At 36.4% G+C, this 11,064-nt stretch overlaps 1 non-coding gene across 1 annotated transcript; it reads right to left on the minus strand.

Moving 5' to 3' along the window:
* Window positions 1-3,075: 3,075 nt before the first annotated feature.
* On the minus strand, window positions 3,076-3,182 carry LOC144373328 (U6 spliceosomal RNA). The gene has a single exon (XR_013433048.1). It is a non-coding gene; the product is annotated as a U6 spliceosomal RNA (small nuclear RNA).
* Between the last annotated feature and the right edge of the window lie 7,882 nt (window positions 3,183-11,064).

The following is an 11,064-nucleotide window of genomic DNA, read 5'->3' on the forward strand; positions in this document are numbered from 1 at the left end:
TTTCTTTGATGTGTCTTTGTCTGGCTTCGGAATCAATGTGATGTTGGCCTCATAGAATGAATTTGGAAGAGCTCCCTCTTTTTCTATTTCCTGGAATAACTTGAAAAGTATTGGTATTAATTCTTCTTTAAAGGTTTTGTAAAACTCCGCTGTATACCCATCCGGTCCTGGGCTTTTCTTGGTTGGTAATCTTTTGATTGCTTCTACAATTTCATCCATTGATATTGGTCTGTTCAAATTGTGTGTGTCCTCCTGACTCAGTATAGGCAAATCGTATGTCTTACGGAATTTATCGATGTCTTCACTATTTTCTATTTTATTGGAGTATAGGTTTTCAAAATAATTTCTAATTGTCTTCTGTATTTCTGTAGCATATGTTGTGATATTGCCTTTTTCATCCCTTATGTTAGTAATTTGATTTCTCTCTCTTCTTCTCTTCGTTAGCATGGCTAAGGGTCTGTCAATCTTGTTTATTTTTTCGAAGAACCAACTTTTAGTTTTGTTAATTTTTTCAATAGTTTCTTTTGTTTCAATTTCGTTGATTTTCGCTCTGATTTTAATTATTTCTTGCTTTCTGCTACATTTGCTGTTGTATTGCTCTTCCTTTTCTAGGGCTTTGAGATGAAGTGTGAGCTCATTTATTTGTTGGTTTTTCCTTTTTTTGAGGAATGACCTCCAGGCGATGAATTTCCTTCTTAAAACTGCTTTCATTGTGTCCCATAGATTCCGATAGGTTGTGTCTGTATTTTCATTTATCTCTAAGAATTTTTTGATTTCCTCCTTTATGTCTTCTGTAACCCTTTGATCGTTCAGTAACATATTGTTCATTTTCCATGTGATAATGAATTTTCCTTTCCTTTTTTTATCATTGATTTCCAGTTTCATTCCATTATGATCAGATAAAATGCATGGTATTATCTCCACCCCTTTATATTTACTGAGGGTTGCCCTATGGCATAATATATAGTCTATTTTTGAGAAGGATCCATGTGCTGCTGAGTAAAAAGTATATCCTCTTGATGATGGTTGATATATTCTATATATGTCAATTAAGTCTAGGTTATTGATTGTGGTATTGAGTTCTATAGTTTCTTTATTCAACTTTTCTTTGGAGGATCTGTCCAATGGTGAGAGAGGTGTGTTGAAGTCGCCCATAATTATTGTGTTGTGGTCTATTTGATTCTTGAACTTGAGGAGAATTTGTTATATGAACTTCACAGCACCATTATTATGTGCATAAATATTGATAATTGCTATATCTTTTTGTTTAATGGTTCCTTTTAACAGAATATAATGTCCTTCCTTATCCCTTTGGATTAATTTAGTCTTGAAGTCGATTTTATTCGATATGAGGATGGCCACACCTGCTTGCTTGCGAGGACTGTGTGCGTGATATATTTTTTCCCAACCTTTCACCTTCAGCCTGTGTATGTCTTTTCCAGTCAGGTGTGTCTCCTGGAGGCAGCATATTGTTGGATTTGTTTTTTTAATCCATGTTACTAGCCTATGTCGCTTTATTGGAGTGTTTAAACCATTAATGTTTAGAGTTACTATTGATATATGGTTTGTTCTTCCAGCCATGTTTGATTATTTACCTCTTTTTTTTTATTTAGTTTGTTTCTCCATGATTTGCTTTCCCCCCTCTGTCTGTCTTTACTGAGGTACTTCCCACTGTTGGCTTTGGTTATTGTTTTTCATTTCTTCCTCGTGGAGTGTTTTGCTCAAGATGCTTTGCAATGCTGGTTTTCTGGCTGCAAATTCTTTTAGTTTTTGTTTATCGTGAAAGATTTTTATTTCGTTGTTGTACCTGAAGCTTAATTTTGCTGGATACAGGATTCTTGGTTGGCATCCATTGTCTTTCAGTGTTTGGAATACGTTGTTCCAGGATCTTCTTGCTTTCAGCGTCTGTGTTGAAAAATCCGTTGTTAACCTTATTGGTTTACCCCTGAATGTAATCTGTCTCCTTTCTCTTGTAGCTTTTAATATTCTCTCTTTCTTCTGTATATTGGATATCTTCATAACAATGTGTCTTGGCGTTGGTCTACTGTGATTTTGTATGCTCAGTGTCCTGTATGCATCTACAATTTGTATATCTGTTTCCTTTTTTATTTCTTGAAAGTTTTCTGTAATTATTTCATTTAGTAAATTACTCATTCCCCTGGTTTCAATTTCTATCCCTTCCTCTATCCCAATGACTCTTAAATTTGGTTTTTTTATATTATCGCATATCTCTTGTATGTTTCTCTCATGATTTTTAACCATCCTATCTGAGTTGGCTAGACTCTTTTCAAGTTGATATATTTTGTCTTCATTATCAGAAGTTCTGGCTTCTAGTTGCTCCACTCTATTAGTGATACTCTCATATGAGATTTTAATTTGGTTTATAATTTCCTTCATTTCTAAGATTACTGTTTGATTCTTTTTTATAGTCTCTATCTCCTGATATAGATGCTTAACTTCGTCTTTTATCATTTTATGTAATTCCTTCTCAATGTGTTCTTTCGCTGCTTGAATTTGCTGTCTTGTGTCCTCTTTAAGGTTCCATTCCATCTGTCTAAGGTGTTCCCTGAGTTCTTTATATGACCACTTTTGTGATGACTCTATGTCGTTCTGAATATTTGGGCTGTCCTGTGTTGTTTGTACTCCTTTTCTTCCTTGCTTTTTCATACTGCTCATTTTGCTTTTTGTTCTGTTTGACTGTTGAATTACTGTCTACTCCTATAAATTTATTTGATGCTTGGGAGGAAAGGTATTAGCAGGGAAGGGAAGAAATCACCAAAGAGAATGAGAGTTACCAGGTAGAATTCAAGGAAGAAGGAATAAGACAATTGAAAAGAAATGGAAAGACAGAGGAAGAGAAGAAAGAGAAAGAAAAAATTGAAGATTTAAAAGAATTTTAAAAAATAACAATAGCAATAATAGAGATGAGGATTAAAATTAAAAAATAAAATAAAATAAAATAAAATGAATTTTAAAAACACTTTTTTTTAAAAAAACAGCAACAACAACAACAACAACAAAAACCCAACCACAACATCCACAAAAAAAAATAAATAAATAAATAAATGCAGTCTTAAAAATATGGAATGCTTCACGAATTTGCATGTCATCCTTGCACAGGGGCCATGCTAATCTTCTCCGTATTGTTCCAATTTTAGTATATGTGCTGCCGAAGCGAGCCCAGAACACTTGGTTATCCTAATTTCTATAAATGGAAAGACCCTCATTATTGAGCTTCTCTGAGAGGTCATCACACTGGGGCGGGAGGAGGGATCCCATTTCTATAGAGATGTACCCTGTTTCTATGGAGACTCCAGCTAGGCTTCAAGGGGCTGGTAGGATAGTACCAGTTGATGCTGCCAAGACCTGGGTCATTCTGAGGAGCCTGCTATTCAGGGGAGGTTGCAGGGTATCAGCCTATGGGGCCGGGACTAGGCTCTGTGAAGCTGTATCAGGCCTGATTTCTAAGCAAGGTACTTGGCAATAGAAATCTCGGAAAACGTTCCACCCCCCACCATGCCATGGGCCACCAGGGAGCCCAAATGTGTCTCTGGAAGCCAGGCTTGGGTATGAGTGTGGACATGAATGATTGCAGAGTATTAACAATAGGGAACAATAAATCTTTTTCAGTTGAGTGCATACTGAAAACAGGGACATCTGGAGGGAGATAGACTGGGTTTTAGAAAATCATCAGATCTCTAGGTCTAGAACATGCAGATAGACCCACTCATGGAATTGTGCATGTGAGTCAAAGGAGCAGGGGTCGATAACTGTGAAACCTGGTTCCCCAGGTTTTAGACACACCTGTTTAGTTCAAAAGAGTGATCTGAGTGCTAAAACAAGATCAAAATGAAGTGGTCTGTATCTGAAGACGTGCTGTGTTGAAGGTGGGAGAAAATCTCTGAAGCCCTCATGGAGAAGGATATGGAGAACTTTAAAGTTCTAGTTGAAGAGGACACGGTAAAGACAACAAATCAGTTTGGGCAGGCTGGCTAGCTGTTGGGATCACTCAGGAAAACAGGAATATGTGAGGAATAGCAAATGTAGAGGAGGCTTTAGCGGATTTGATTTGAGTAATGTTGAATGTGAGTTATCTGTGGGATAATCACGTGGAAATGCCCTTCACAGTCAGCCTAAAACTGATGGTGTGGATTTGGGAGTCATTGTCTTAAAGGCAACTGTTATATCAAAGTGTGAATATGAAATCCCCCAGGAGAATAGAGAAATAGAGAATAGAGAAAGTAGAGAAGGAAATAGAGAAAGTAGGGATTCTTGTGATACTTGGTGTTCACGAAAATTGTAATAAACATTTATCTAGAAATGACTAAAAACACCACACTATCTAGTTCAGTTGTAGGTATCGCTTTCTCTAAATAATTTTCCTAAACAAGAGGTTACCTTATTAGCATTGATTTACAATAAATCAACTTTGAAATGGAGCTGGAAGCTACATGTACTTGACATTTCTTATGTTCTCTGTTTTCTCTATCAACTACCTGGATGAACTTCAAGTCATTTAGAAATCAGTGACATGTACTTTCTTTTAACTCCTCGTATCAAAAAGATCAATATGACAATATCTTTTATAGTTAGATATCTAGATGTTTTCAGAAAAAGAAATAAAATTCTACATAGAAGGCAGTTCCAGCAGATTTTACTATGGGAAATTGGTACATAGTCTGTGGATGTGTACAAGGGAAAACTAAACGTAAATGTTCAGGGATTTAAAAATACAATATCGAAAGTTGTGCATACTGCTATTGTAAAGGTCTTAAATATAAAGGTCAGTCCAGGAGGGACAGTTTCATGGGGCATTAAAAAAATCTCCCAATGTATGTTTATATATTTTTATCTACATATAAGTTTTTCTTTGGTTTTACTGGCTAATTTCTTGTAGGTCACGGGTGTGGGGTAGGGTGAAGGATGATACCCAAACAATTTTCCTTATCCTCTATGCTCTTTATTAATGTAGGGCATTAAATTGAATCATCATCATGGTCACCATTGGAATTCATTGTTAACAATCATAACTCATGAAGGACACTTTGTGACACAATATGTACTTGCTCCTTAGAATTTATATAATGCAGCATAGGAATTAGTTCAAATGAATAGTAAACCCTCTTCTCTGCAATAATAATAACCATAATCATCATAATCATCTAAGGCATATTTCATAAAAAAATAATTTGAGTGTGAGTCTTCTTAGATTGCTTCAATACACATAAATGCCTGACTTTAAAAACCTTGTTTAATGTAGTGGACTGTTTTATGTAAAAATTAGATTGAATTTCGGATAATCCATTCTATCAAAACTCAGTGAATTTCTTTGAAAAGATGAATTTTTACATACCTGAATCCAATCAGGATTTTTCAAACTGAGTAACGAATAGAGACACACATTAGATGAAAATACCTAACACTTATTAAATGCCTATAAGACTTTTACATGCATTAATTTATTTGGTTTACACAACAACCTATAAGATAACATATTATCCCCATTTTACAGAAAAAAGAATTGAAATTAATGCTCAATATATTAATGCAAGTAGGGAAACATCAATGAATCCCTTTAATTTGCATAATGTACATGAATTTGTACATTTAATAAGTATTAACAATTATGATTTAAGAAACAAAAAAGAAATTGACTCAGAAAATTTATCATGTAATAACTCTTATTTATAATGACACTTTGTTACCTGATGATAATACCATATATTAGTAAACTGTCTTATTATCTTCAATGCCCAGAAATTCTTGTCTTTGGTTCTAATAATTCATTGCACATGATTAATAGGCCAACACTGCTTTCATTAAAATTCCAAATCTCAGGGCATAAAGAAGCTTAAAGTATTTAAATTTCAATAGAAATTTGGTGCTTCAGTTAAGCACAACTAATTTTAAAATATAAACAAAATAAAATAAATAAGTCTAGAGTCTTAAGGGAAAAACTTTATTTTTTTATTTTTATTTTTTTGCTTTGGCAATAAATGAAATGTTTTGCTGACTAACCTTAGGGATTCATTTGCTAAAATGAAAAAAAAAAAAATGGGCATGACCAAAACGAGATAGAATGGTGTGATCATAAAAACCCTTATGCACATCAGGGAAACAATGATTCCTATTTGATCTCAAAAGCACAAGCAATGATTAAAAATTTTACATCCAATTTTCATGTTGCCCAGTAAATTGCTTAAAACACACACACACACACACACACACACACACACACACACACACACACACAGTACAAGGTCAATTTATACAGAAAAAATATCTGAATGATTTCACGTGCTTGTGGCAATGTGAATATATTACTGTGAAATCAATGAGCTATCTGGCCTGACCCAGAGTTGTCCTCATATCCTTCCATGTGGTGTGGGCGCATGGAGCCGAGGGAAAGATCAGAGGTCATTGTGCAGAACAGTTGGCCTCAGACAGTGAGTTCCAAGTGTTCCCAGTGATGCTGGTCCAAAGACACACTTTGGGGGAGGCTGGGCTCTTTCACCTAACATGGAGGGATGCCCTTACCCCTAAATGATAGGTTTAAAATCTTAACAAATTCACCAGGAAAAAGCCTCCCTCCTGTCTTGGAGATTCAGCACTCAATTCAGAATTTATCATCTCTTTCAGTTCTGTTTTTTTGGGGCCGGGGTGTAGGGGGGCAGTTACCAGAGATTGAACTCAGGGGCTTGACCACTGAGCCAGATCCCCAGCCCTATTTTATATTTTATTTAAAGACAGGGTCTCACTGAGTTTCTTGGTTCCATGTTTGTGCTGAGGCTGTCTTTGAACTCACTATCCTCCTGCCTCAGCCTCCTGAGCTGCTGGGTTACAGGCGTGCACCACTGTGCCAGATCTTTCAGTCCTTTTTATTTCACCTGTGCTTCTTCTAGCATAAAGAGGAAAGGGAAGACAAATTATTACCTCTTACGATATGTCAGAGACTTCTAGTTATAAAATTCTTCAAAATAAAAAAATTCTCTTTTCCATTTAGGATTTTAAAATTTCTTTTCTTGGTAGTGTTTAGTTTCAATTCAAACCAATTTTGTTCCTATACAGGGGCTAATTTAGTCCTAAGCAAAATCTACTAAGAAACCAAAAAATGATAATATCTGATCCCTGTCCGGCTGCGCCCCTCCCCTGACTCAGGCAATGGCAAGGCCCTACTGAGGTGGATGGCGCAAGGCGTCCATCCTCTGGAGGAGCGCAGTATGTTTCTGGGAATGGGCTGATTTGTTTTTTTATTCCTTTAATAAGTATAGTTCTGATTTCTCATATGACCATTAAGTATAAAGGAAAAATCATGACTTCTCCAATTAATGCAACTACTTCTAAAGCATAGGTCTGTTTGCTCTAAATGCCATGATTCAGCTGTTGAGTGTAAATTGTTAATGCCTAAGAAAAACTCCCTTTATTCGTGTCAAGGAAGTTTTTGAGAAATTAAATTAAAATCTAGAGAAGGAAAATTAATGTTAAGAAGATAGATTAGTGCTTAGTACTGGGCAAATTTTTTTGTTCCTGTGCACAATAGTTTGTGCTCTTACTTTTGTTTGGTTACAAGTAATAACAAATAAACTACTTGCTGTAACTATGGCACCGGTTCCAGTCAGTAAGTCAAGAAAGAATAGTCAAGGTATAGGCCAATAGTTTGGGACATTTGTAACTATTATTAAAAGTTAACTAAGCAGAAATAGCTCAAAGTAAAACTCGAACTGAAAGTACAAATGCTTGCTTATGCATAAGCCAAGATATATTCTTGTATTCTAATTGTAGCTACGTAATATTTTGTTTTGTTTGAATAATGATTCCTGTTTTGTGACCACAAAGTACTGTAAGCCTGCCAAAATGAAAAGTATATATGATCAACTTCACAAGTAAAGATTGGGATTAACACCTTCACTTAGGTGTCTGTTGTTTCTCCACCCCCTCTTTCGCCGACTGCTCACCATCCGTTCTTCTCCTGAGACCCCCTGTTGGAACTGGTCTCCGACACTATCCTTCAACCAACTTACAATCTAATGAGAAGATGAAATCAATATGTGCAGGAAACTTGGTAACAATTCTATTTAATCTACAAATTATCATTATTTTTTCTTAGCTGCTTCGGCAGCTCTGGGAATGGAGCACTTAATACTTGTCAAAGCCCCTCATTCCATCTTGAATATGCGCTCCTCCAGGTCCTAGTTGGGCCTCTCAATTGTGTTCCAAACACTAGGGCAACACCTTGTGTAAATGTGCACTCAGTAAAGGTTTGAAGAATGAAGAAGGTCTGTCAAGTACATCCATGGAGCAGAGTTTTTAAAAGATTCTTTAAAGACTGTACTGTGTCGACCTAAAAGATGTAACAGAGACTTGACAGAGGCGAGAAGATATTTCTGTTCAGTGTTTCTGGTGCAGATATCTTGTTAAGAAAAGTAAAGCCTCTGTGGGCATAAGTGAGGCAGCATAGCCCAGCGGCTTCTTAGGATCTCAGTGTCTCCTGTCTCCTAAACATATCCCTTATGGAGACCATCGGCTCAGTTCCCACAGAACAAGCAGCTCTGAATCTTTCTTTCCCAATCAGTCCTCTCAAAGTCAGGTGACCGAGAATGAAGTCACTTATGTGTGACCCCAAAATATAATATTTCTAAAGGAGGGGGTTGTGTATGAAGTAGATTACTCACAAGATTCAGGGATTTATTACAGTTAAATTGCTTGCAACTACCCTCCCCAAGCATCCATGTGTTGTAAGATAAAGATGAAAACCCCTAGTTTGTGAAAGAATATGTTTATAAACATAACTTCTTCTACAATAATTATTTTTATTTAAACAGATATTTTGGTAGGTCTATTGTTATGCTATATTGTATCATAATGGGAATGTGTCCCTATACTTTCTCCCTAAAAATTATTTCTTTCTGTCCTGCTCATCAAAGCAGAGGATTAACACTAAGCATTATCTATTGTTTACCATAAGTAATTTTCCACAAACATCATCTCACTTAAAGAATTTAGGAACCCCAGGGTTTCTGGTTATGTTTTGTTTTCTATTTCAGTACTGGAGGCATCATGCTAAATCCCTCAGGTTTTGTGATAACCTCTGAAGTTATTTCTACTCTTGCAATACAAGTAGTATTGTGGAAACTTAGACACACATAGAAAAGTTGCTACGATAGGTCATTACCTAAATGCCATCAAAATGGTAATGAAAATATGTACAATATTCTGTAATATGTTTTTAAGGTGTAGGTATATCCTGATTCTGGGATAGTGTTTTTGAAAATTGTGATGGTAAATAAACTACTTACCAGCAACTCTCACAGAGAGGCGTAGATTTCTGGATTTTGTGTGGCCCTTGCTGCTCTCCATACTAGCACCTGGGCTGCAAAGCAAGCTCTTGGTAAAACTGGCTGTTTGTCTCCATTCACCAAAAAACAGACCTGTTATTCTGAGAGTTGCCGGTCGCATATCTGTGGCCTCATGAAGTAGTCAAAATCCTCTTATCTCTCACAATTCATTTTCCTGTGATGGACATTTATAGAGGTCTGGGGCTGACCTGTTGGGAATATGCATCGTGCCTATCCTCTGCAGCTGCTCTGGGACTCCTCAGTGTGCAAACACAACTCAAGGGCAACGGCTTGAGTTCAACTGCAACAATGGAGAGCAATTAATTCGCTTTTGGATTCATTAATGTCTTGGCAATCACCTGTTCCCAGCATGCAGCGAGCAGATCAGTGTCCTCTCTCTTCTGGGATGTGGATGAGCGAAGTTCAGAGTGTGATTTCTGCTAAGAAGTTGTGGGTGGCTGAAACCTCAAGACTGCCTTCCCTGCCCACTAGGGAGAGAAGGGGTCAGGGTAAGTGTACACTTATTGGGATGGATTTCGCACAGCATATGAAGTTTTTCCTTCATGTTACATACTTTGCCAGATGGACAGATATCAGAAGCCACAATATTAAAAGCATCCCCACTATCTTCAGCTGATCCACTCTTGTTAAGTGCTGATCCCTTACCAAACCCTGTATGACTTCGTGCCCCTTAATTTTATGATCCTGCTGATGCTCATGACCTGGTGAAGAAATTGTTTGCTATGGAGTTTAAAAGTAGGAGGAAAAAAGAGTCATCAAACAGCTCTTTCAGGCACAGATGGTAAAAAGACAACAAGTTTGAAAGTCTTGTAGTATTTTACTGCACAAAAATAAAAATAAAAGTATTAGATAAAGATGTAAGTCTCTAAAACTTAAAATTCCCCATAATACAATTGGGTTTTCCTCATGCTTAGGACAGACACATTAACAGTACTCCTAAAAGATCTTAGAATGATTAGCCATCAGGGAAAGGCAAAGCTAAAGCACATTTAATGAAGCACTTCACACATTCCAAGGTCATCACAATACAAGGAATGATAATGATGTGTTGTTAAGGGAGTGAGGAAATCAGAAGCTTTATTCACCACTCTTAATAATAAGTTAAGCTGGTTCCACTGTTCTGAAAATTATCTGGAACTTCTTCAGAAAGTTAAATATGGAGTTAACGATCCAAATCTTCCAATCCTACTTAAAAACTCAAAAAAAATAAAAAAGTTGTCCACCAATGATTTGTACATAAATGTTCATATAATGTTCATATTATATATAATGTTCATTTTTTATATACCAAACTTATTCATATTAGTCAAAATGTGAAAATGACCAGGCAGGTCTGTTATCTAGCTACTCAAGAAGCTGAGGCAGGAGGATCACAAATTCAGGGACAACCTGGGCAAATTTACAAGACCCTGTCTCAAAACAAAATTTTTAAAAGGGTTGGGCTTTGGCTTATTGGTAGAACATTGTTTAGTGTGCAGGAGGCTCCGGGTTCAATCTGCAGTATGACACCCACACAGACACAAAGGAAAAATTACTATGCAGTGGGAAATGAACAAAAAAAGTGGCATTTTCATAAGATGGAAATCAGTCACAATAAGGAGGAATAAACTAAAATACTTATAGAAGCTACAATATAACTGAAAATTACAAACATCCTAAGTGAACGGAGTCAGATCCAAAAGGCGTATATGGTATTACTTCATTATAA

Source organism: Ictidomys tridecemlineatus, unplaced genomic scaffold, assembly GCF_052094955.1.
Source record: "Ictidomys tridecemlineatus isolate mIctTri1 unplaced genomic scaffold, mIctTri1.hap1 Scaffold_3557, whole genome shotgun sequence".
NCBI lineage: Eukaryota > Metazoa > Chordata > Mammalia > Rodentia > Sciuridae > Ictidomys > Ictidomys tridecemlineatus.